The following is a 25,495-nucleotide window of genomic DNA, read 5'->3' as shown; positions in this document are numbered from 1 at the left end:
CGCCCAATGAAGGTCCAATATGGCAAAGACGCTCTTCCCCGACTACAACGCAACCTAGTGGGGCACACAACTTAAGCAAACAAACACAACATTATGAAATAAGACGAACTTCCGTCTCATTCACGTTTTTTTGCTCCTAGAGAGCGGGAATGGGGACCAAAATGCAAACTAAAACCACTCCTATACTCCTAAACAAGTTTCTAACCTAATGCAAGCATCAATTTCACTCGAAAATGGGCCAAGCAAAAATGCCCAAATCGATTTTCAAGGGGTTAGGGTTTCGCCCTAATTCAATTAAAAAAAGGCAAACAAATTCAAATGGATTCAAGAGGATTTACATACCTTGAGATGACATAAGAACAATGGCACGAAAACAAGCAAAGGACGAAGTCGAAAATGGCGATTTTGTGTGTTTTTTGCGATATGTGTCGACGAAGACGGAGACAATGAGGAGCTGAGCTTCCTCGCGTTTTTTTACAGAAAAAAGGGGAAGCCCCTAGCATCGCAGGGTGGCTCGCGCCTCTTTGAAGTGTTCCCTGCTTATTCAGCGGAATTTTGGGCTTTGGCCCAATTTCCACACGAATTCCCCAATTTCAACGACGGGATTAAAAATCGTCACTTTCAAATCACAAAAAACAAAATAGTGAAATTCAAACTCGCTATTTTCACACAATTCCAACGACAGAATTAAAAACCGTCATTTTCAAATCAAAAACAAAATAGAGAAATTCATATTCTTTATTTTCGCACAATTCAAACGACGGAATTAAAAACCGTCATTTTCAAATCGAAAACAAAATAGTGAAATTTAAATTCGCTATTTTCACACAATTCAAATGACGGAATTAAAAACCGTCACTTTCAAATCACAAAAAACAAAATAGTGAAATTAAAACTCGCAATTTTCACAAATTTCAACGACGGAATTTAAAACCGTCATTTTCAAATAAAAAAAAATAGTAAAATTAAAATTCGCTATTTTCACAAATTTCAAACGACGGAATTAAAAAAAAACGCCACGCCTTCACAAAAGCAAAATAGCAAAATTTACACAATTTCAGACAACGGCATTAAAAACCGTCACTCCTTCGAACAGGATAGTGAAATTCAAATTCACTACTCCCCACAAATTTCAAATCACAAAAAAAACGGAATTAAAACCGTTATCTCCGAAACAAACATAAAATGGCGGAATTCACATCCGTTATTCCTACAAACTCCGAACAACGACAGTAAACGCCGTTACCTCTCTTCAAAATTCGAAATCACGGCCGCCCACAGGAGCCAGACTCACAAGCCTATCTCTTTCCGGCGCCACAAATATCCAATATAAACACCGAAAGTCCCAGGCAGGATATCGGAAACCTCCCCACGGAGCCCACTAACTCAACAACCTCTCGAAATAAGCCCGTCCAACGCAGCTATTTCCCACAATCGATAATCCGACCTCCAATATGGCTAGTGAGCCTCAAAACGCATCCTCAACATGGCTGGCGTGCCTAAAAAAACACCTCCAATATGGCTGGCGAGCCTCAAAAGGCACCCTCAACATGGCTGGCGAGCCTCAAAACGCACCTCCAATATGGTTGACGAGCCTCAAAACGCACCCTCACAATGGCTGACGAGCCTGAAAACGCACCCCAAACATGGCTGGCGAGCCTCAAAACGCACCCCCAACATGGCTGGCGAGCCTCAAAACGCACCCCCAACATGGTTCGCGAGCCTCAAAACGCACCTTCGACGTGGCTGGCGAGCCTCAAAACGCGCCTTTAACATGGCTGGCCAGCCTCAAATTGCACCTTCAACGCGGCTGGCGAGCCCCATCATATCCGCAACACGGCTGGCGAGCCTTTGCGCACAAACAAGAAACTATTCAAGGACATATCCCGAAGATGCCTCAGTTATGACTCCTTCCTATGGCTGGCGAGCCTTTGTACGTAGTCTAACGGACATTAAACGACCCACACGGACAGTCAACATACTCTAAATTGTTCCCGACGAGAGGTCATTGACTCGTATCCCCGAGTCGCCTTGGCGCCGTCTTCCCGACGGCAGGTCCTTGGCCCGAATTCTTTCGAGCCACCTCGGCGTCGCTCCGGTCTCCAGGTTGTAATCTTCGATTGACCTGGAAGTTATACTTTGACTTTCGCCCTGTCCAAGCCTCAGTCAAAGTGGGGGATTTGTAGATACCCATTATCTGTTGATTCCTTAACAAACACCCGATGATTATCGGACTACAACATGCTTAGGAATCGCTACGTTTAATCGACAGTTTTGTATAACTATACGTCGGAAAACTCAAAACGGTTTCGGAAAAAAAAAACATTTCAAAAGTAACCGGAGTGTTTTATGCATGACGACGGGGTCACAATGACACTAACTAGAGTCAAAACCGACACCAAGCCAAAAACCGACTCAAAATTCAAATCCCGACTCCAAAAACGAGTCAAATCGAGTCAAACACAAAAAAACAAACATCACAAAGCTTCCATGTTAAGTATACCCGGTATACTTGAATGGTCAAGTATAACAATCATGCCATCCAAAACCTAGGATAGAACAAATCATGATTCAAATGCATGATAATAACAAGACAGCTCGAAGACTCGCGAAATGGCTCGCGGCTCTTCGAGTAGCCCATGCGGCCACGTCTCTTAAAAAGAACACAACCACTCAATCTTCTATAAATAACCCTCAAATGCTACCTGATGGGGCATATTCTGCACCGCTGACCAAGTCAACATATTGAGCAAGGTCAAGGGTATCCGCAGCAAAGTCAACGACTTAGACAGTCTAGCCGATGCAATCCATCGGCCTGTCACCTGGGTCTCGGCCTGACAACCTGCCAGCCGGGGCACATATCCGCGTACTCATATCCAAGATCCTCGGCGAGCCTGCCACAGGTCCATCGGCCGAGGGTACAACGGTCTTTCCACCTGATAGCCACTTGGCCACTTGGCCACTACGTGACAAAAGGTGAATGCCTATAAATACTCCTCAACCTTCATTGAGGAAAGGATCCACAAATTGACCTAATAACCACTATTCATCTGGTAATATCTTCCTTATCTCTCTACAATATACTCTTAGCCAAGTTATAACAACTTCTCTCTAAGTTTACTGACTTGAGCGTCGGAGTGAGTACGCTCGGCCAAAGCCGAGCCCTCAGTTTGTTCATCGTTTCAGGAGACCACAAGGAGGATTCAAGCAAGGACATCATTCTGCTAGCTACGAGTGGTAACAAATATCTGCTCTGGAATTACACCCGGAACAATTGGCGCCGTCTGTGGGGAAGACACTAGAAGCTAGTCACATTCATTCCCAAACAACAAAAAACAAAAACACAAAAAAAAACCCACCCAAAAAGCTAAGAAGATGTCGAAACAACAAGTAGTCGTGACCGATGAAACCGAACTACACCAAGATGATACATTTCACCATTCTGGAGTAGTGCAACCCTCCACCGGCGGAGTAGTCCAACCGGAATTCGGAATGCCGATAATACCGGACACACCGCCGCCCGCCAACCAGGTCACCATCATGGGACAGGTGGTTGACGTAGCAAAACCTGAAGACACTCCTGGACTAATTGGGAGTACACCAGCTCACACAGGCACGCCGACACGAGCGGCGGAAGCCATCCAGGAGACCAGGGCCCAGAGCGTGACTCCCAGAAACTTGAACGGAGCACTGGAAGAAGCAGACCCTATCAAGACGCCGGAGGAGCCCAAAGTGGTCGTGGTAAACATAAGTCCTTCTCGCACTCGGGAGAGGACATCGCCGCCGCAACACCGACGAGGCACACCCCGGGGGAACCAGCAAAGCCCGACTCAGGAGAGTCGGAGAAGAAGCCCAAGCCGGAGAAGGAGTCCTTCCCGCTACGAGGAGAGAAGCCGGACTAGGAATGCGAGGAGTCGGTCGCCGCGTGTCATCCGACACGTGGTCAAGCAGCCCCTCAGTGATTATGTCCTTGACACCGCCGTGCCAACTAGGCTGAAGTTGCCGGCGTTCACATACAAAGGAGATAGCGACCCAACCGACCACGCCGAGGCATTCGAGTCTTACATGTCGGTATGGGAGCAGCCCGATGAAGTCTGGTGCCGAGTCTTCCCGACAACTCTGCACGGGATGGCTCAGAATTGGTACAAGGGGCTTCCCGACGGCTCAATATACTGCTTCGCCGACCTACGGGACGCCTTCGTAGCCCAATACTCTTGCAACAAAAGAACGGCCGTGGAGACATCGGACCTCCTAACTATCAAACAAGAGGAGGGCGAGTCTCTACGAAGTTACGTGAAGAGGTTCGACGGCAAGGTTCAGCAGATTCGGGAGATCAACCCCGAACTGGCAGCTTTCGCACTAATGAAGGGCCTCCCAAAGGGAAACTTAAAAGACGAGCTCATCAAACACGGGGGTTTGGGCCTGGATGCCGCCAGGAAGATGACCGATCAGGCCATGAAAGTAGAAGACTACCACCAGACTTGGGTAGGCCCCAGCGAGACTGAGCCCTCAGAAAAGAAGAGCCGCCGGGAGGAAAGCCCGGATGAAAGGCGCCACGGCAACAATAGGTCACGGTCCGATAAGTCCGCCAGGAAACAGAACTCGGCGGGCGCCGGGGGGAGTTCGGCACCATACTACCGAAAGCAATACAATGATCACACCCCCCTGGTTGTATCCGCCGCAGAAGTCTTCGCCCTGAGCAAAAGCGAAGGTCGGGAAGTGGGAAAGGCCCCTAAGCCGAGGGGCGACGGTGACACAAGCCAATCTCATGAGTACCACGGCTACACCGGCCACTTAACAAACGATTGCCGACATCTGAAAAATGCCATTGAGGAACTGATCCGGAAGGGGAGCCTAGGCAAATATATTGCCGGAGGCCGAAGAACAGATGCCGACAGATCGAATAAGAAACCCGTCTTAGAACGGAAAGGAGTAATTAATGTCGTCATCGGGGGCAACGAGAACAGCGAGTCCACTCGTGGGTACAAACGGCACCTGAATGAGCTATATCAAGCCATCAACTTTGTGCCCAACTTAGCAACCCCCGCTTCCAACATCCCCGATATGACCATCGGTAAGAAGGACTACGAAGGAGTCGTCGCTCCTCACAGCGATCCACTTACAGTCCACCTGGACATAGCCAACCACTTGGTGAAGAGGTGCCTAATTGACACAGGCGCTTACACAAATATTATGTACGGGGAATGCTTTCTTAGCCTCGGTCTGAAGGTTGAAGACTTGACCCCCTGCACCAGCCCGTTGTACAGCTTCTCTAGGGCCGGCATGGTACCCCTGGGGTCAATCAGGCTGCCAGTAATGTTCGGAGAGCGAGGTGCAGCCAAGAACGTTATGTCGGAATTCGTGGTCATCGATGGTTCATCCGCCTACAACGTCCTCATAGGCCGAGACACCCTGAGTGAGGCTGACGCGGTGATGTCCATCCGGGCTCTGACATTGATGTATGTCTCGGACCGGGAGGAAGCGCATAAACTCGTCTCGAAGAACGAGAGCGATGAGGTGGTGAATATCCAAGTATCCGCCAGAGGGTGCAACCTGCAATCCTTCAAAGCGGCGAAGAAATCAGAAAAGGGGAAGAGCCCATCCTTACGACAGGATGGCGAACACACGGATACCACCGTCGGCATGGTAGAGGGAGCGGAGACCGAGAAGGTAGAGATCGACCCAGGCCGCACCGTGACTATCGGTGTCGACCTGGAACCGAAGTTCAGAGCCGCTCTCCTAGATCTGCTGAGGGAAAACAAAGACGTCTTCGCCTACTCAGCGGCCGAAATGCCAGGCGTGAGCCGGGAGGTAATCATTCACAAGCTAAACGTACTCCCCACCGCTCGCCCTGTCAAGCAAAGGATGAGAAACTCCTCAGCCGAGAAAGATGACGCCATCAAAGCCGAGGTAGATAAATTACTAGCAGCGGGCTTTATTATGCCTTGTAATTATCCTGAGTGGTTAGCCAACGTCGTGATGGTGAAGAAATCATCGGGGGCATGGAGAATGTGCGTAGATTTTACCAACCTTAATAAAGCATGCCCCAAGGATTGTTACCCTTTGCCTCGGATAGATAGCTTAATCGACGCCACGGCAGGCTACACCATGCTGAGCCTGCTAGACGCCTTCTCCGGATATCACCAGGTATTCATGGATGAGGAGGACATGCCTAAATGCGCATTCATCACCGCGAACGGCACATACATGTACAAAATGATGCCGTTTGGTTTGAAAAACGCCGGTGCAACGTACACCAGACTGGGGGACAAAGTATTCCAAAGTCAAAAAGGGCGAAACATTGAGGCTTACGTCGACGACGCTATTGTGAAAAGCAAGTCTGACAGCGAGCACTTGGCCGATTTACGGGAAACGTTTTGTTCACTAAGGAAATACAAGATGAAGCTCAACCCAATGAAGTGCAACTTCGGTGTCCGGGCAGGTAAATTCCTCGGTGTACTCGTCAGTGCCGAGGCATTGATGCCAATCCGAGATAAAGTCCAAGCAATCCTAAATCTGCCGGAACCAAGGAATCGAAAAGAGGTTATGATGCTGACCGGGAGAATGGCGGCTCTCGCCCGTTTCATCTCTCGGTCAGCCGACAAAAGCACCCCATTCTTCAAAGTGTTGAAAGGGAATAAAGACTTCAGCTGGGGGGAGGAACAGAGCGCGGCTTTCAAGCAACTAAAAGCCCATCTTCAGACTCTCCCGACTGTCCGAGTGCCGATACTAGGGGAGACGCTATACCTATACATAGCAGATTACCTCGGCCACGGTCGCGCCGTGATCATCGGGAAGAAGACAAACAAAGAACACCCAATCTACTTTGTCAGCCATACACTGCTGTCCGCCGAGAGAAATTACCCGCTAATTGAGAAAGCAGCTTTCGCCGTCGTCATTGCCGCGAGGAAGTTAAAACCCTACTTCGACGCTCATCCCGTGACGGTCCTAACCGACCAGCCTTTGGAAAAAGCTTTGGAGAAATTCGAACAATCCGGTAGGCTTATCAAATGGGCGGTAGAACTCTCTGGCTTCGGCATTCAGTACAAACCAAGACCTTCGATAAAGGGGCAAGCACTTGCAGATTTCCTGGCCGAATGCACATATCAAGAGGAGCCAAACCCAGGCGTATGGGAGGTTTACACCGACGGCTCCTCCACGACGAACAGCTCGGGAGCCGGCATCCTTATCATCAGCCCAAACGGAGACGAGTTTGAGTACGCCTTGAAATTTACCTTCTCGGCCTCGAACAACGAGTCCGAATACGAAGCGGTGATAACCGGGGTCGAAATGGCCAGAGCCGCCGGAGCAGAACACATTGTGTTGAAGACATACTCACTTTTGGTTACTAACCAAATCAGAGGAGAGTTTGAAGCTCGGGATGACGGGATGGTAAGATACCTGGAAAGGGTAAAAGCTGACATAGCAAAATTGAAATCTTTCCAAATCCAATGTGTCCCCAGGTCCGAAAACAACCGAGCCGACGCTCTCTCAAAACTTGCCACCAACCGTCAAGAACGTCCACCAACCGTCTTTGGTAGACATCAGGAATGCGAAGAGCATCACTGAGACCATCGGCATGGTGGGGGACGTGGAAGCCGAGACGACGTGGATGACTCCGATAATGAAATACAAACTCACAAGTGAGTTGCCGGATAACCGCAATCTCTCGGCTAAGCTCAAAAGGATCGCCGCCAGGTACTTGGTATTCGAAGGGGAACTGTACAGAAGGTCCGTAATAAGACCACTCTTGAAATGTGTCGGTCCGACCGACGCAGAGCTAATACTGACAGAGATTCACGAGGGCATATGCGGACACCACATGGGGGCAAGAACACTAGCCCACAAAGCTCTCCGAGCCGGCTACTTCTGGCCCACCATGCTCCAAGATTCCAGAACGAAGACCAAGAGGTGCACGAACTGCCAGATGCATGCCCCGGTGATACATGCTCCTTCCCGAGACCTACAACCGGTGCTTAGCCCCCTTCCTTTCGCGCAGTGGGGGATGGATATGCTAGGGCCGTTTCCAACGGCCTCCGGAGGAAGGAAGTTCTTGATCGTCGTCGTTGATTACTTCACCAAATGGGTTGAAGTCAGTAGTCATGTCCGCAAAGACCACAGGCCGTCCGTCGTAAAGGTAATCTGGGAGAATGTTATAACCCGTTTTGGATTGCCCCAAGTAATGGTATTTGACCATGGCCGAGAATTTTGGAGTGACCTGATAATGAACTGGTTAGAAGAGCTTGGCATCAAGTATGCGTACTCCTCCGTCTGCCACCCACAGAGCAACGGACAGGCGGAGGCAGCCAATAAGACAATCCTCAACGGTTTGAAGAAGACGGTGGAAGACCTTAAAGGAAGATGGACCGATGAGCTACCCGGCGTCCTGTGGTCCCTACGGACCACCGAGAAAGAAGCAACGGGGTACACTCCCTTCCATTTAGTCTACGGATCCGAAGCAGTCCTACCAATTGAAGCGACGGTGCCAACATTCAGAACGGCTACCTTTAACCCGGTCGAAAATGAGGAAGGCCTTAAAGCCTCCCTGGATCTAGTCGAAGAAAGCCGAGATACAGCACGCCTCAATTTGGCAGTATACCAAAACCGGATGAGAAGAGCCTACAACCGGAGAGTCCACAAGAGGGACTTAAAAATAGGAGATCTAGTCCTAAGAAAGTCGGCCGCCACCAACAAAGGAAATATTCATGGTAAACTAACGGCCAACTGGGAGGGTCCCTACAAGGTGGTTGAAGAAAAGAGGCCGGGTACATACCGGCTGACAGACATGGAGGGTGTGCCTTTGATGAGCCATTGGAACACCGACAACTTAAGAAAGTACTTTGTATAGCGGCGGAGGTGTCCAAACCCAATGTGGACACCCCGGTAGCGTGATCTTAAATGAAGAAACAACCAAGTTTTCCGTCCAAGTGCTTGTCCCCTCCATGGTTGCCACCCAAAGAGAAGAATTGCTATCGAGCCATAACCCCGTTACCTTGGCAATTGGCCGAGAGCGACGGGGACACAATGACCGATACGCTAGAAGAATTGCTATCGAGCCATAACCCCGTTACCTTGGCAATTGGCCGAGAGCGACGGGGACACAATGACCGATACGCTAGAAGAATTGCTATCGAGCCATAACCCCGTTACCTTGGCAATTGGCCGAGAGCGACGGGGACACAATGACCGATACGCTAGAAGAATTGCTATCGAGCCATAACCCCGTTACCTTGGCAATTGGCCGAGAGCGACGGGGACACAATGACCGATACGCTAGAAGAATTGCTATCGAGCCATAACCCCGTTACCTTGGCAATTGGCCGAGAGCGACGGGGACACAATGACCGGTACGCTAGAAGAATTGCTATCGAGCCATAACCCCGTTACCTTGGCAATTGGCCGAGAGCGACGGGGACACAATGACCGATACGCTAGAAGAATTGCTATCGAGCCATAACCCCGTTACCTTGGCAATTGGCCGAGAGCGACGGGGACACAATGACCGATACGCTAGAAGAATTGCTATCGAGCCATAACCCCGTTACCTTGGCGATTGGCCGAGAGCGACGGGGACACAATGACCGGTACGCTAGAAGAATCGCTGTCGAGCCATAACCCCAGTCACCTCGGCAATTGGCCAAGGGTGACGGGGACACATCGGTCAGTACATCAAAGACGTTACGCAGTTGAGATATGCATTCAAACTGCCTCGGCCGTACCAAGGGTAAAAACGAAGGCACTCAATTAATAACGCAAAAGGACAAACAAAGGTGGTTGATCAATGCCTCGGCCAAGTCAAAGGCCAAAAGGATAAACTTTGTTAAAAGAGTTAAAAGAAGAATACGGGATTTACGGCCGTCCCCATAGGGGCAAGCCTAAACACAACCTACCAAGAAAGTTTTTACAAACAAGGAAAAAGAAAAGCAAAAGATTACAAGCATATCAATTGAAGCGCCAAAAGATGGCAGGGAGGAAAGGCTCAATAGTTGGCCCCCGAACAGCTAAGGCTATCCGAGACGCCGGGTGAGTCTGGTGACGACCGTCCGTCTCCCTATGCCTGATGCTGCCCTCCATCAGAGGCAGCAGCGTCTACGGTGGCCGGCTCAAGAGAAGGCCCGACATTTTCAAACGCCTTTAGCCTCTCAGCCTCCTTTTCGGCCTCCTTTGCATCATAGGCCGCCTTGGCCAACGCTATCTGAGCCGCCTTCGCCGCCTCCGCCTTCTCCGCAGCCGCTGCTTCCGCAGCATCAGCCATCTCATCCAGGAGCTGGTCATATTTTTCCCACGGGAAGGAGCCGTCGGTGACGAGCGTTCTGATTGCCTCCTTGGCCGCCTCCTCGGCCTGGTCCCGGAATTGGACACACATTTTAGGGAGGAGATCATCTTGAAGCATTTCAATATCCTTCTCTTTTTGAGAGAGGATAGCCTGTGTGTCCCTGAGCACCTCCGCTTGCTTCTGGAACAGATCCTCCCACTCGTCCCTCTTGGCAACCACAGCGTCGTAGGCATCCTTATACCTGTCCCGCTCCTCCATCATCTTGGCTGTGGCGCCATCGGCGTCCTCAACTTTGGCCCTCTCGGCCTTCAGCAGCTTCTCAGCCTCCTCCGCACGTTTCTCGGCAGCACGAAGATCCAGCTTAGCCTTCCCGGCTTCCCCTCTCGCAGCAGAGAGATCAAGCTTGAGTTTTGCAGTCAGTGGCCCAGATTGGGCCGCGGCCTTTTCCTGCTCCATGACGAGGGAGCCGGCTAGACGGATCCACTTCCCCAACTTCTTGTATATTCTCTCACCCTCCGCCACGAGCTCGGTGGGAGGAATTTTCTGAGCTGAGGAGTCAACGGTGACATTTCTATCACTCGCCTTCTCAATAACCTTCTCAGGCTGCTTCCCTGATTGCCGTTCAGTCAGAACGCCGGCTGCCGATGATGGATCTACAAAAAATTTACACAGAGCATCCATGTCACCATGCATTGATACATCGGAAAGTCTGTCATCAGGAATGTCCAACGAACCGGCTAAATCCGAACCACAAGTTAGATCCGTACCAGTTTGGACCCTCTTAGTTGGAGGGCTGGTGGAGGCAGGCTTCTCCCCGGCAACAGTGGAAGCAGGCGGTGGCTCTTTCCTCTTCTTCGGAGAAGGGACCTTAGCAACGGTCACCTCCCCCTCAGTAATATTGATGACCTCCACATAATCCTTTTGGACCACTGGGGTCGAAGAGGGAGTTGGAATTGATACCGCCGCCGACTTGGACGCCGCCTTCTTTGATCTCTTCGGCACGCCTCCAAGAACCCGTGCCTGGGCCGTCTCCCGATCCAACCCCCTCGCCTGCTTTTCCATGATTTCGTTGGGGGCTAGCCTGCGATCCTTCGAATCAGCCGTAGGACGCCGCTGGACAACCTTCCCGTCCTTATCAAGCCCTAGCCTCTTCAAGTCCTTCTCAGACAGATCCCGCCCAAACCGATCTGCAAGAAATCAAACAAGAGTTACATAAAGGAAGTAAAACAAGGCTCTGAAAAAGGAACATAACAAGCAAAGGTGGGCCTCACACCGACCCCACTCACCCCAGTTGAGGGCCGGTATGAGGCCGACGCGGCATAGCGACTCATCCCAAGAATAATCTGAGTCGGGGCGCCATCCCTCCTCGGATCAAACAATGCATTGCCCGCTTCTCATCCGCAGTAAGAGGGACGAACGAAGCGTCCATCTTGACCTTGCTACCCCGGGAGATGTGTTTCTCATACTCTTCCCGGGTCTCACACCGCAAATAAACGGGGCTCTGGAAAGACCGAGGCAATGGGTAGTCCTCCGGCACTTGGACGTACACCCATCGCCCTTGCCAGTCTTTGCAGGAAGTAAGTTTGTTCACAGAGACATAGCCTGGCTCCGTCTGTACGCTATACCACCCCACTTTGCCGGATTTTGACGGCCGAAGACTATGTAGGCGGCGGAATAAGTTAACCGTTGGGATCTCCCCCCTAAAGAGACAGATCCACACAAAGCTGACTATCGTCCTCATGGCCAACGGATGCAGTTGGGCCACGGCAACGTTCATAGCTTTGATGATGGCCATGACATGTTCATTCAAAGGAAACCGGAGCCCATACTCCAGGTGCCTGATATGCACGCCGATGTGACCCGGGGGAGGACAGCAGACCGCCTGACCCTCCCCAGGGATAACAATTTTATACCCCTCACCGAGGAAGAAATGAGCTCCGAAAAGAGTCTCTCCGGAGCTGCTTGCGAATTTGTTTGTAAATGCACGGTCGAGGCCAGTCGTGCAGGCCTCACCATGATCCTGGATAGTCGTCCTCCCACCACAAACGGGAGCCCTCTCATCATCATCGTTAACAACATCAGCATCTTCCTCATCCTCAAACTCCTCCGGGAGGGGCGGATCAACTACGGGAGGAGGAGACCTAGGACCCCCAAACCTTAACGGGACGGCTTCTAGTATCCCCTCCTCGTCAAGGCGCGACGGAGAACCCCCCGGCGCAGAAGTACTAGTCCCGGCATCAACAGAAGACATGTTCACAGCAATTACTAACGAAATAAGAGGTGAGAATTTGTTTGATTACCTTGAAGAAATACACTCGCCGGACCAAAAACTCTGAAGATTAGAAGAAATGGAAACCCTTGAAAGTTTAGAGAGATGAAGATCTTGGAAGAAAAATTTGAGAAAATGAATTTGGTGGCCAAAATCACGGAATAACTGCCCTATTTATAGGGAAAAGCCCGCAAAGAAGGACCAATCAGGGCACAGCCCATGAAGCGTCAACCAATCAGCGAACAGACACGTGTCAGACATGCAACCACGGAATGTCAATCGTTGCAACAGTTAAATGTCAATCAATGCTACAGTGACCAAGCGTATTCAACACGCCCATTCACATCCCTTCGCCTGTTCATCTCCCTCAACAAATTCCTAGGTACCTGCTCTCCGCCGGCCACATGATTGACCAAGCCAGGAAGCACCGGCCGGGAGCAATCAAAAATAACCGGCACTCCCAACCCCGGTCTCGGCCAGCGTCACTTTCTTTTCCACATCGGATGCCCTTTACACATCCATGTGGAGGGGGGATATGGTAGGCCTACGAATGATCAAGCCGATGCATCAGAAGAAGCCGACGCAGAAAATTTTTGCAAAATACTTACGCAGAATATACGCTCAACACACATCGGAGCCCATACCACGGCATAGACTACGCTGGGGGCAAATTGATGGGGCATATTCTGCACCGCTGACCAAGTCAACATATTGAGCAAGGTCAAGGGTATCCGCAGCAAAGTCAACGACTTAGACAGTCTAGCCGATGCAATCCATCGGCCTGTCACCTGGGTCTCGGCCTGACAACCTGCCAGCCGGGGCACATATCCGCGTACTCATATCCAAGATCCTCGGCGAGCCTGCCACAGGTCCATCGGCCGAGGGTACAACGGTCTTTCTACCTGATAGCCACTTGGCCACTTGGCCACTACGTGACAAAAGGTGAATGCCTATAAATACTCCTCAACCTTCATTGAGGAAAGGATCCACAAATTGACCTAATAACCACTATTCATCTGGTAATATCTTCCTTATCTCTCTACAATATACTCTTAGCCAAGTTATAACAACTTCTCTCTAAGTTTACTGACTTGAGCGTCGGAGTGAGTACGCTCGGCCAAAGCCGAGCCCTCAGTTTGTTCATCGTTTCAGGAGACCACAAGGAGGATTCAAGCAAGGACATCATTCTGCTAGCTACGAGTGGTAACAAATATCTGCTCTGGAATTACACCCGGAACACTACCATTTGAAGGTACGCGAGTGTCCGCCCTCTCATTTCTCCTTTAAAATTCTAGACTCGACTTCTCAAGTCACAAACCGACACGTATTTTCGACCTACCGATCGGAAATACAAGCCATACACATTTTTTTGGTACCGTCATCATGCATTAAATCACTTGACCGACCATCTCGACCAACTATACACTCACTAAACTAAACAAAACACTCTTTACATTGCTAAAACGGTTTTCAACCGATTTTTCCGACCTAACAAGTTTTTACACTTCCGTCGATTTCTCGTCTTCAACCTAGCATGTAAGTATGAGGGTGTAATTAATCCTCTTCTTTCATGTCTTTTTATCTGTTTTTACGACCTTAACATGCTAAAACATGCATAACATGGTCCAAAATACGGATCGAATGAGCCAAAATCGTGTTTTGACCGGAAACAGAAGGCCCTAGTCACCACTAGGTACCTCGCGCCTCAATGGGGTGTCCAGGTCAGAACTCAAACGTGTTTGAGTTCATTCCTTCCATTTTTCATTTCATTTTACAACCGGTTTTTACCGTTTCAAATCATTTTTACGATAAACTTTTTAACCATAAATCATTTTCACCCTTGGTTCTTCATACCATGACAATTTAATCCGTGTTTCGGTGATAATATTTGGTTAATTATATTTTAAAAGGTATTTTAAAACCATTTATTCATTTCTTTACATTTCAAAAACAACCTTATTAGTCATATATGCATAATCATCCTTGGTTCCACATACCATGTCGGTTTAAACCCGAGTACGATGATCAACATTGACTAATCACAAAACAATGAACTTAATACAATTAGTTCATAACCATTTTTCAAAACTATTCATGTCAAGTTTGCAAAACCGAACCCGGTATCAAATATCGTCAATGCAATGATGATTATTCAAGTCACATTCTTCATATTGGCATAAAAGCGGTCTAAACGACCTCTCCAAACAAAGATGGGTTCAAATACCCTCTTACAAGCCGTTTTACAAACGTTTTCAACAGTCAGAAGACGTCCCTTTGGATCGCCTGCTGCCTCGCGCCTAAACATGCCAACTGATTTCCAGTTTTCAAACCAGGACAGGTCCCTTTGCATCGCCTGATGGCTCGCACCTCAATAGGCCGCCTGATGCAGTTCCTGCTTCCTTTCCAGCACTTGTCTAGGACGATCTCGACTTCGGTTAACCCGAATACAGGACGGATCAGATGGCAAGCCTGCCACCTTTACTTTGTATTTGCAAAACGCATTTATAAGACAAATGGATCACGTTATGCACCATAAACCTAACTCGGTAAATAGATGTTTAATTTCCGTCTTGCATGCAAATCAGCACTAAATCCAACTCGACATCAATTGCTTGATATTTGGGTAAAAAAGTCGACATAGAAAGCTCACATGTTAGGTTTAAACTTGTGGATGCGCATTCACGCATTTACCCGTTTTATCAACTTTTGCATTCAACCAACCAAGATAGAGCGGTAGAGGCTGCTACCGCGAACGGGATTGGGTGTCCGATTAAAGGACTTCCCAATACGTACCTTCACCTCTTACTCAGAAACTTTAGATAGTGGACGACCTTATCCAGGGCGAACGAGAGTCATTCTAGAGATAAGATGCTAAAGAGGGACGACTCCTTATCTTCAGTACCTATGTCAAACACCACTTTTTGCCTTGGTTGACCTAGGTATAAAGTGGATTCGAACGGGTTCCAAGCATCCCACAAATGTTTGGAGGCGACTCCGAACTTCTCTTACATCGTTTCGAGACCCTTGCCGAGACGAAACAAATCGATCTAAAGCGATCCGGTCGAAAGCATTTTTGCGCCACCGAGCGTGGCTTTCAGACTACCGCATGTCCACAGATTGACTTGGCGTGCGAGTGGCATATGTCCACAATGGGGCACAAATATTCATTCTCCTTGCTGGTGTGATGGATAAAAAATAGGCCCTCAGCCAAAACTTTTTGTGGGAAAGAACAGACACATACTCTAATTAAAGCTCCATTAGTCTCATGGAAAACCATTTCCAGAAGTAAAGAATATAGTGCCTTGGGTTTCTTGGACAGTAAAGTTTGGAAAGTGGCTGATATGGGTAAGCTGGTGTGGTAGATGGTCAGCAAGAAGGATCATCTTTGGATCAAGTGTATTGATAAAATATATATGAAAGGGATGGATTGGAAGGATTATACTCCTAACAGTTCAAGCTCTTGGGCATAGCGAAAAATTTGTGAAGTGAAAAATAGGTTCAAAGATACTTTATGTAGATAATAAATGGTTGGGTAAGCCAGGTGAGTATATATACTATAGTTGAGGGTTATGCGTGGCTTTCTCAGGAACATGGTGTTAAGTTAACTTGGTACAATATTGTGTGGAACAGATTCAACATAGTCAAGCATACTTTTATTGCTTGGCTCATCCAAAATGAGAGATTGCTTAACTTGGATAGATTGGTTAAAATAGGCATTACCAATCAAACCATGTGCTTTTTGTGTGGACTGCATAGTGAGGATCATGAACATTTGTTTGTAATATGCCAGTATACCAAGTAGTGCTATATGAGGATGCTTGATTGGCTCAATATCACTATACGTGGGAATGTTTGTGCTGAAGGAATGGTTAAGCTTAGGAAGTGCTCAGACTTTGTTAGACTGGTACTGTGTTCAATGGTGGTTGCAGCTCAATACCAAATCTGGAATGCAAGAAAGAGTTGAGTAGTATGTGATACGTCCTAGTAAACTCATCTTAACTGTGAAAGAGGAATGTCGTCTAAAGCTGATGCAATGCACAATAGATACTATCAACGTGAGGATATTACATGGTGCAAGAGAGAGGTCTATTATATTGTTTTAAGCTAATGTATGTATGAGTGAGCTGTAGTGAAGCAGTAAAACTATGTATAATGGATATGTTGTACTCTAGTGATTTCCCTTTTGGGTTGTGCTTAATATTACTTACTTTTCCATGATAGGGTTGTCGCGTACCCAAATCAAAGATAAATACCCTTTGCAAGGCTAACAACATATAAATGTAGTTAGGGAAGTAGGGGTCGAATCACAGGGAGACGGGAGTTGCTAAACAAGTTGTCATGGAGCGAATTTTATCTAGGTCAATTACGATCTGGTTGGATGTTTGGTTTGTAAAATTAAGCGATAAACAAGATCAAATTATAACAATATAAAGAGGAATCTAGGGATACGAGTTTCACATATAAATTAGCATACAAATATAGTCAAAGACGGGTATTGTGATGTCGGTATTGTCTAGGTCAAAGGCATATGCCTCTCGTTTATTGTCAACCTTAAGACGGGTCCTGGAGGCTTTCGATCTTACTAGGTCGCCTTAGTACTCAATGCGTTGTCTAATTTCCTTCCCGGCTTTCGGTCTTAGGTCGAAAATTAACAAATATAAACATATAACTTTGACCACAAATCATAGTTTATCATGGGAAAACAAGCATAAGAGTAGAGACAATAAGATGACAAAACAAACCCAATTCAACAATAAGACATGCTAATTGTACATGCTACATCCATTCCCCTAGATATGTAAACTACTCACTCATTATAACAAATAAACTAACTACTAACAAATATGTAGACAATTGCATGACAATAATAGAGAAATAGAGAAATGAAATTGACAAGAGAAATAGGGAAAAAGAACAATACTAAATGGGAAATACTTGAGCAAGATCAATGAAAATGGAAGAAAAAAGCTCGAAATATAAACCCGATTCAAATGTAAAATAATGAAATAAAATGTTTATGTAAATTATTGAAGATGGAAAACAAAGTTTCTAAACCCTAGAACATAATAGAAATGACGGAAATAAGATAGCTTTGCGAAATAACAAGCTAGGATTATATAACGGAGGCGGGAATATGAATAGGCGTTGAGATGTCAGCCATCCCGAGTGCCAGGGGTCACTGACCCCGATAGAGGTCGTAGCAAAATGGCTTTTGAGCTTTATTTCTTCACTTTTATCACATGCACTTGCAACCCCTATGGTCAGGGGTCATCAACCCCGATAAGGGTCGTGACTATACACTTTTAAGCTTATTTTCTTCTCCTTGTGGAGCATGAACATGACTCCAAGGAGTAGTAGTCGAGGCTTGGGGTCGTGGACGGTTTTCGACAACGAATATCAAAACCATCGTAACTTATGCATACGAGCTCGGAATGCCTTGAAATTTGTTCCTCTTGACTCGGAACGCTCTTAAGACCTTGGCACGCCATCTTAGGCCCCAATAATCGTCTCACATAGCTGCGCCTTGCCCGTGATTCTTGCAAGTGACGAGATTTGACGTAAAAACGACCCAAATCATAAAATTGACATTAAAACACGAGAAATACTACAAGGGCGACATTAGCTCATAAAAACACTCTAAAGAGCGAATAATGAACATGAGATTGAGCTAAATGAGGAGGAAAAGTATATATAAAATGGACCTATCATTCCACCAAAAAAAATTGCACTTTCTTTTCAAATGATGAAATGGTTTAGACTCATAAAATTTTATCGTAGCATATACTATCTCGTATAAGGCATTTGCTAAGTTTGCCTAAGATGATAAGGCTTCTTATTTTGAAATCGTGTAAGGCTCCGTTTGACAAGACACTTCAGATAGCTTATTTGACCAAAGTAGATTATTTGACCAAAATTTCAGCTACCTCTTTTCAAGTGTTTGACAAGTAGCTTATTTAGTTAAATAAGTTAGCTGAAATGAAATGCTACCTAGAGTAACATTTGGGATTTCAGGTACCTGAAATAAATTATCTTCCATTTTACCAGCCCTAGCCGGCACAGACCAATTCTTATATCCTACACCCATGTGTAGGATACTCTATACTCCCTCCCACTCTCCCCACTCCCCACTCATCCTCAACTTCCTTTTTTTTTTTTTTTTTTTTTTGAAAAACCAAAATTAACTTCCACTTTTAAGAAATAGTTACCACTACCATATTCAGTTTAAGTGTTTTGTAGTGTTGCATTCACGATATGGCACTATCATATTCACTTTAATTTTAGTGAATATGACAATATTGTATAATGAATATATATTTTATAGTGCGATATTCACATTATAACACTATTATATTCACTTTTAGTTTAATGAATATGACACTGTAGTTTGATGAATATGTATTATGTAGTGTGTTCATCTCATGCCTCTATTATATTCACTTTCAGTTTAGTGAATATGACATTATAACTTAGTGAATATGACTTTATTTGTTCAAATATATTGAACAATGACAATCTTGAACGTTTTATTCCATATCTAAACCGCATAATACAAAATAATTTAAAGGAATAAAAATAATTATGTGATATGATATGAATATGTCAATTACATGATGTGAATATATGAGAAAAATTAAAATAAATAACAAAATATATCAAATATAATCTCTATTTGTAGAGAAATAAAAATTATGAATAATGATATATTTTTTATAATTTTATAATTTATTAAATTTAATATTTATTTATTATAAGAAAAATTTATAAGGAGAGAGTACCATGCACCATACTCCTGGGTGCATGGTATAATTTACCGGCACGGACCGACACTATTTGCTTACAGTGCCATGTCGTGCCCGGGCTCCTCCACTCAGACCAGCCCACACCAGCCCGGCCCAGTAGCCACCCCTTACTCGAGCGTTAGATATGGCTCATATGGGATGTACAGCTATGGTGGGAGTGCGCTTTTGGAATTAGAATAGGGGGTAGGACTTGGGGAATCCGCAATCCAAGAGAGATAGAGAGAGATGACGAGAGGGAAGCAGAAAATAGACGCTCAAAAACGAAATGCTGAGAAAAACCAGAAATCCAAGGGCTCCCAACTCGATGCTCGTGCTGAGGGTCTCAAAATCATCTGTTCCATTTGCAAGGTACACTAATCTTTTGTTAAACAAAGACCGTCTTAAGTTTAGGCGACCCTCACAATCACAATCGATTTATTTTCGGATAAAATGAATTGTTTTACCCATTTATGTTTCTTGTATTCTGCAATTTTGAGTTGTTTTCCAATTTGGGGTTGTTGGCTCATCTTTACGTTTGGAAGTTCCCACAAAGTTGTGATCAATAATTCCTTGGCATTTCTACGGTTGGTTATCTATATTCAGAAAGTGTTCGTAACCCTAGTTTCTAGTTAGTTTAATTTGTACTATCGGATTACTGATGAGACTTTGTTTGATTGACGGAAGTGGGTCATTAGAGATCATGTTATAGTTTAATGTCAACCTTCCTCTAGATCTAAAGCCTTATTGATAATCACGAATGAAGTTTCCTGTAGTTCTTAGTTTGGAGAGGCGCAAGGCTCATCGAGATGCTAAGGGGTCAAGGCGACGTGTCACAAGTCCCAAGCCACAGCCATAAGAGTTGCCTAACATGTAAATGAGTAAAAGTTAGGAATAATGGGGAAAGAAATGACATAATCAAAGAACTAGAAGAAAAAAAAAAGATATGGAAAGTATGTACTTATGAGCCTTGTTAGGTGAGCCTTATCTAAAAGGGGCTCCTAAAATGCATCAAGGCGTTTTGGCTAATGCCTCATCCAAGACGCTCTTTAGGCACACTCATTTGAAATTAAGAGTGTAGTTAGAGGTGTCGTGTGTAAATATTTATGAAGAGATCATATTATAAGTTATTTTGTGATTAACAAAAGAAAGAGACTTGCTCTGTTCTCATCAATTATACCATTGTGGGATCTATTTGATAAGAGTAGTTTTGTTAGCCTACACCCTAATTTTAGTATGTAATTGGTCAACAACATGACTGCCATTTTGATCACTGTTGCTTTTTTTGTTTTGTGTCAAATGAATTACAAGGCATTACAATATAGAGGAGGACGTCATTGTTGCTTTTATTATCAAACCAACCTTGGGTGATGTTTGCAGAGTCCAGTCAATGTCAATTTATAATCTGAATTTTAGAAATCGGAGTTGTGAAATTCAATTCTAATATTATAATGTTTGGATATCCTTCAAAATAATTTCACACCGGATCCCCTCCTTCCCATTCCCAATCTCCAAGTCTCATAACATAATATTGTGCCGTCATGTCTCCTGGTAATTCTGAGCTCCTACTCTCCTAGCCTCATGGTTACTGCCCTTGGAACAGAATTCATGCACTCTTCTCCTCCTTTCATTCCCAATCTGAACCTCACAAAACATAATTTTTTACCATCATCTTTGATAGTATTCCGGAGTCTTGACATCCTTCTCTCCTAGGCTCATGGCCAGTTGGTCACTACCTTTAGTCTTATACTCCATCGGTTTCGTTTTAAAAGTCCTTTTAGGGAAAAAACGGCTTTTTTTTATTTGTCTTTTTTCATTTTGTAATTAACTTCTCTCTCTAATTGCAAATCTTCATGAACTATTTTACAAACCAAAGTTAATGGCTAGGTAAAGACCTGATACAGAGATTAAAGTTTGTTTTCCAACAAGGGCTAGTTATTAGACTTAGCTAATGTTGTAACATTTCTAATGAATTTTACTAATTCGTGTAACATCTTAAAAAGACTTACTAAAAAGAGGGAGTAGCTAGTTGGAGTATATACTGAGCTGTTAGCTCTGCTAATAGAATGGACATCCTCACTGGTGATATGAAGATGATCATGATTACTCATCTAATCTTGAACGAGTAGGTTGACGATCTAGTACCGTATATGATTGACCAATGCAATAGTGACCCATCTTTTAAATATGCTAGAATATGTTCTATTGTCCTAGTTGTCGATGGAGTGTGTTCTTTGTAATTTGGGTTGTTTCCCAACTTAAAATTGATGGTCTTTAAGTAATGAGAATTGCTATCCACCTTCTCTTTTCTACCTTCTCTTCTACCTTCTCCTCTAATAACCGGTTAAAGTATAGTATATTTGGCTTCATCCACTTGCCATCCGACCCCACACGATATATATTATCTTAATCGATTGTGAGAGGGCAAAAGGAGAAGGTGGAAGAGAAGGTGGGAGGGACAAGGTAGATAGCAATCCTCTTAAGTAATATATCTTTTAATAGTCTTATCTGCTACTTACAGATTAACGAAAATATTATAGGGCTAAACATATAGATTTAAATGAATTAGTTCGTCCATGTTTTGCATGTTTTATTGGCGGTCTGATATCATTGTTAATAACATGTTAGCTAGTGTTTGAAGGCCTCTTGATGCCTTTTGTTCTTTAATTCAATCTCCAAGACAGATATTCTGTTCTGTTTCAATGTTCATCACTCTTGGGTTTCTGATAAGGTGAGCTGTGGGCATGTCCAAGTTAGTTTATCATATGTTTTGATCAATGTGTCAGTCTTCCATATGACCTATGCTAATTACTGAGTAGAGTTTATTTATGGCTCCTCTTATTGGCATATAATTCAATATTTATGAATTATAAATCCTTTGTCAAGAGATACGAATACAAGTTACTTGTGAGGCACTGACTTCGTGTTAGTTTTGGGCCTGATTTTTCTCAGGAGAACCTAATTGTGTTCATCACAATTGTCTTGAACTTTGAAAGTCAAAGCCAACTACTAGAGTGGGTACACTTTCTAGGCTTTCTTTGAGTATAAAATGATTCATGCACCCATTTGACCCATACAACAAGTGTATACATTGGTTAATGAAAGACAAGTGGTAAATTATCATTTTGCTGTTTTGGTGGCAAGCTATTTCCAGTATATGCTTTTATCAAGCATTGTACCCATCGTTTTTAAGCAAAAATGGGGGAAAAAACTTAATCATGTGCAGAAGGAAAATGACGCCAATACACTTTATTGTGAATGTCAGATACCTTCAAGTAACTTCAGCCTCATCACTTTGGATCTCTGGGATTTCCATGCTCGTCTAAGCGTAATCTACATTTAAAACCTCATCTGCCAAATACATAGCAATTGGCCTCACACTGGTTTGAGTAATTTTTTGTGCTTCTTTACCATGAAAACCAAAGCCAAGCGATCCTTCTTGACCACATGGCCTTACTTATGAGTATTCTTTTCATGAGATGAACTCAACATTGGAAAACCAATTTGAAGAAGTTAGTACTTAGAAGGACTGTAGGACTACGGATAAGTTCTACAATGTTTGAGCTCTATCGATATAAACTTAGCAATTGTTGGAATTTTTTGTCAAGGCAGTGGTGGGCCCCATTGATCCTCCTTGTGCCGTCTCTATTGGCAATTAGTTGCTGGGTAGTTGTACGACTAAAATTCGTCTTTTTGATGCCATCTAGTATTCTAAGATCACTATCACATACCTGTGTGTTACATGTGATATTTAATCACGAGTATGGCATTTGGACACTTCATTCTGAACCAAAATATGTGTATTAGTAGCTTAGTATGGCATTTGGACACCTAGACACACACCCGCGCACCCGTTTCGGATACGTCTAGACAAATCTGAGTAACATTGGTGATCAGTTTTCTCAAGGTGATGTATTCTAGCCTCTATGGAATCTGTAATGGAATAGTCTAATCCACTTGACGAGTTGGCTGAGAAGTTGGGTCATTTGCTTTCCAGTATCTTTGGATACACTTTTAGGAGGGAAGGAAAGGGGGAGGGGGATGAAGCGGAGGGGAATTGAAGCAAAGGGAGTCTTCACTTCAAATCTTTCCTATGTTCGAGTGGTTTAATTTGCATTGGCATGTAGGGAGGGAATTGGATCCCTCCAACCTTTACTTGGACTATGACACCTTTTACTTGGACTACGATGTTGGGTAGAATATACACACACAAAATGCTAGAGTTGAAATGGTGTTTCAAGTTTTAGTTGGACTAAGGCATTGGAGAGACTCTCATACATATGACTGTCTGTCTTCGTGAGTAGCTAAGGCCCTCTTCATATGGACTTAATTTCAGTTCACTCCAGGTCACGTCAGTTCAGTTTTGTTCAATTCATTTTTATTTTTCTCTTCATTTCAGGTTGTCCTATGAGTTCAGTTCAGGTAACGTAGGTTGGTCCAAAAGAACATGGCTAAGTTGTTTTCCCTGGAGATGAAATAAATCTGCTCTGAAAATGTATTTGTTGATCGTGTGTGTGTGTGTGTGTGTGTGTGTGTGTGTGTGTGTGTGTGTGTGTTTCAGTCAACCATCACGAAGTCAAGAACTATTGAATGCTTTACCCCCAAAATAGAATTTATTTTGTTGGTAAATAAAGTAAAAGACTTGTGAATATTGAACTGGCTGTGTTTCCCAATGCACAACAGCAGCCAGATGATGCAATTTCCGATACAATTGTTTATGGGTCGTTTGAAAACTTACCGTGTTTTCTAACATAAGTTAAGGATATGTACATCCAACCCTACCCTCTTACGATGGCCTTGATATTGCTGCTATCACTCACGACTCACAAGTGTTGTTCAAGATATATAACTGTGATTAGGAGTACCCTGATAATTTGTTATAATGGGCTTTGCAGACACAACTAGCAAATGAGAAGCAGCTTACTGATCACTACGGTTCAAAACATCCGAAGGAAAAACCTCCAAGCACAAGTTGACACACCTGCTGCCCTGTATCGTTGCTCGGTAGAAAATTGTTATCTGTCCTCTCCAAATGTATTCAAATATGTTTCAAACTATATAACGTTTACATTCCGATGTTTGCCGTCTGGTTTGCAATAAAATTGTTCCAACTGCTGGACTTTTGTGTATGGTTTGTCTGTAAAAAAAAAAAAAAAAGTAGGGTCATTTCCTTGAGATTTTCGTGAACTTGAGATCTTTCTAAATTCACCTTCACTGACAAAGGCCATAAACCTGTTGGAAAACAGAGTGATGGGCTCAATCAGGTTCAACTTTTTCTAATTCTCGAGATATCTTGCTTTGTGTCTCAGCCCACTTCTTATGGGATTGGAAGCGTACTCAGCCATTTCCGGTTATAAGGATGCACTTTTGTGGACAAATGTTGCCGAGAAACAAACCGGAAATAAAGAGAATCATTTTCCGGTGTCGATTAAATTCTCACTCGAAATTAAGGGTGAGAACTCACCAAACACTTGTTCTTATCACATTTTGACTAGTCGTATAAGAGTAGGAGTAAGAGTACGAGGCTGAGGTAAGAGTGTGAGTGTAAGAGAAAGAGGAAGATGATAAGGGTAAGGCCTAAGGGTATAGGGTAAGGGTAAGGTAACGTTGCATAAAAAACATTTATCTCAAAGTTAAAAATGGAAAAAGAGAGAACTTGATAAAGAGTTAACTAAATCACTACAAGGTGTTATTGATAAATTTGTTGTTAGAATTGTAGTAGTTCATGAAAAATAAAAGTTTTGTATAATAATGTCAATAACAATAATGAAAATGACGGCTGGATGGAGCCTACTAACGTTGAAATGAGTCGAATTTGCCAAAACGATGTGCCAAACATATTCAACACTCCAATTTTGGTCATCACAAATTCTCATTTGTGATGGACTTTTTTTGTCACAAATTGTGACGGTCTCAAATGTGAGCGTTTTTATAAATAAATATAACCATTATTTGTTAGATAATATTTTACAAGTGATTACTTTTATCATAAAGTGGTCACATTCGAAATCGTCATAATTTATGACCGTCACAAAAAAAGACCAACTGTTTTGGCATATTGACATTGATGTAGAGCAAACAATTTTTACTAATAATGGCATTGATAAAGAACAAAATTAGCCTAATTTGCCAAATGATATGCTAAATTGGATACTTTTTTATGTATTTTTTTAG

General features: G+C 44.4%; 1 long non-coding RNA gene across 1 annotated transcript; it reads left to right on the top strand.

Annotated features, from left to right (window-relative positions):
• The first annotated feature begins 19,335 nt into the window (after positions 1 to 19,335).
• Positions 19,336 to 24,450, top strand: LOC141587000 (uncharacterized). Its single transcript, XR_012519680.1, has 2 exons — positions 19,336 to 19,693; positions 24,217 to 24,450. It is a non-coding gene; the product is annotated as an uncharacterized LOC141587000 (long non-coding RNA).
• The last annotated feature ends 1,045 nt before the right edge of the window (positions 24,451 to 25,495 follow it).

This window comes from Silene latifolia, chromosome 6, assembly GCF_048544455.1.
Source record: "Silene latifolia isolate original U9 population chromosome 6, ASM4854445v1, whole genome shotgun sequence".
Taxonomy (NCBI): domain Eukaryota; kingdom Viridiplantae; phylum Streptophyta; class Magnoliopsida; order Caryophyllales; family Caryophyllaceae; genus Silene; species Silene latifolia.
Note: the sequence above shows the minus strand (reverse complement) of the source record. Positions and strands in the feature narration are given on the sequence as shown.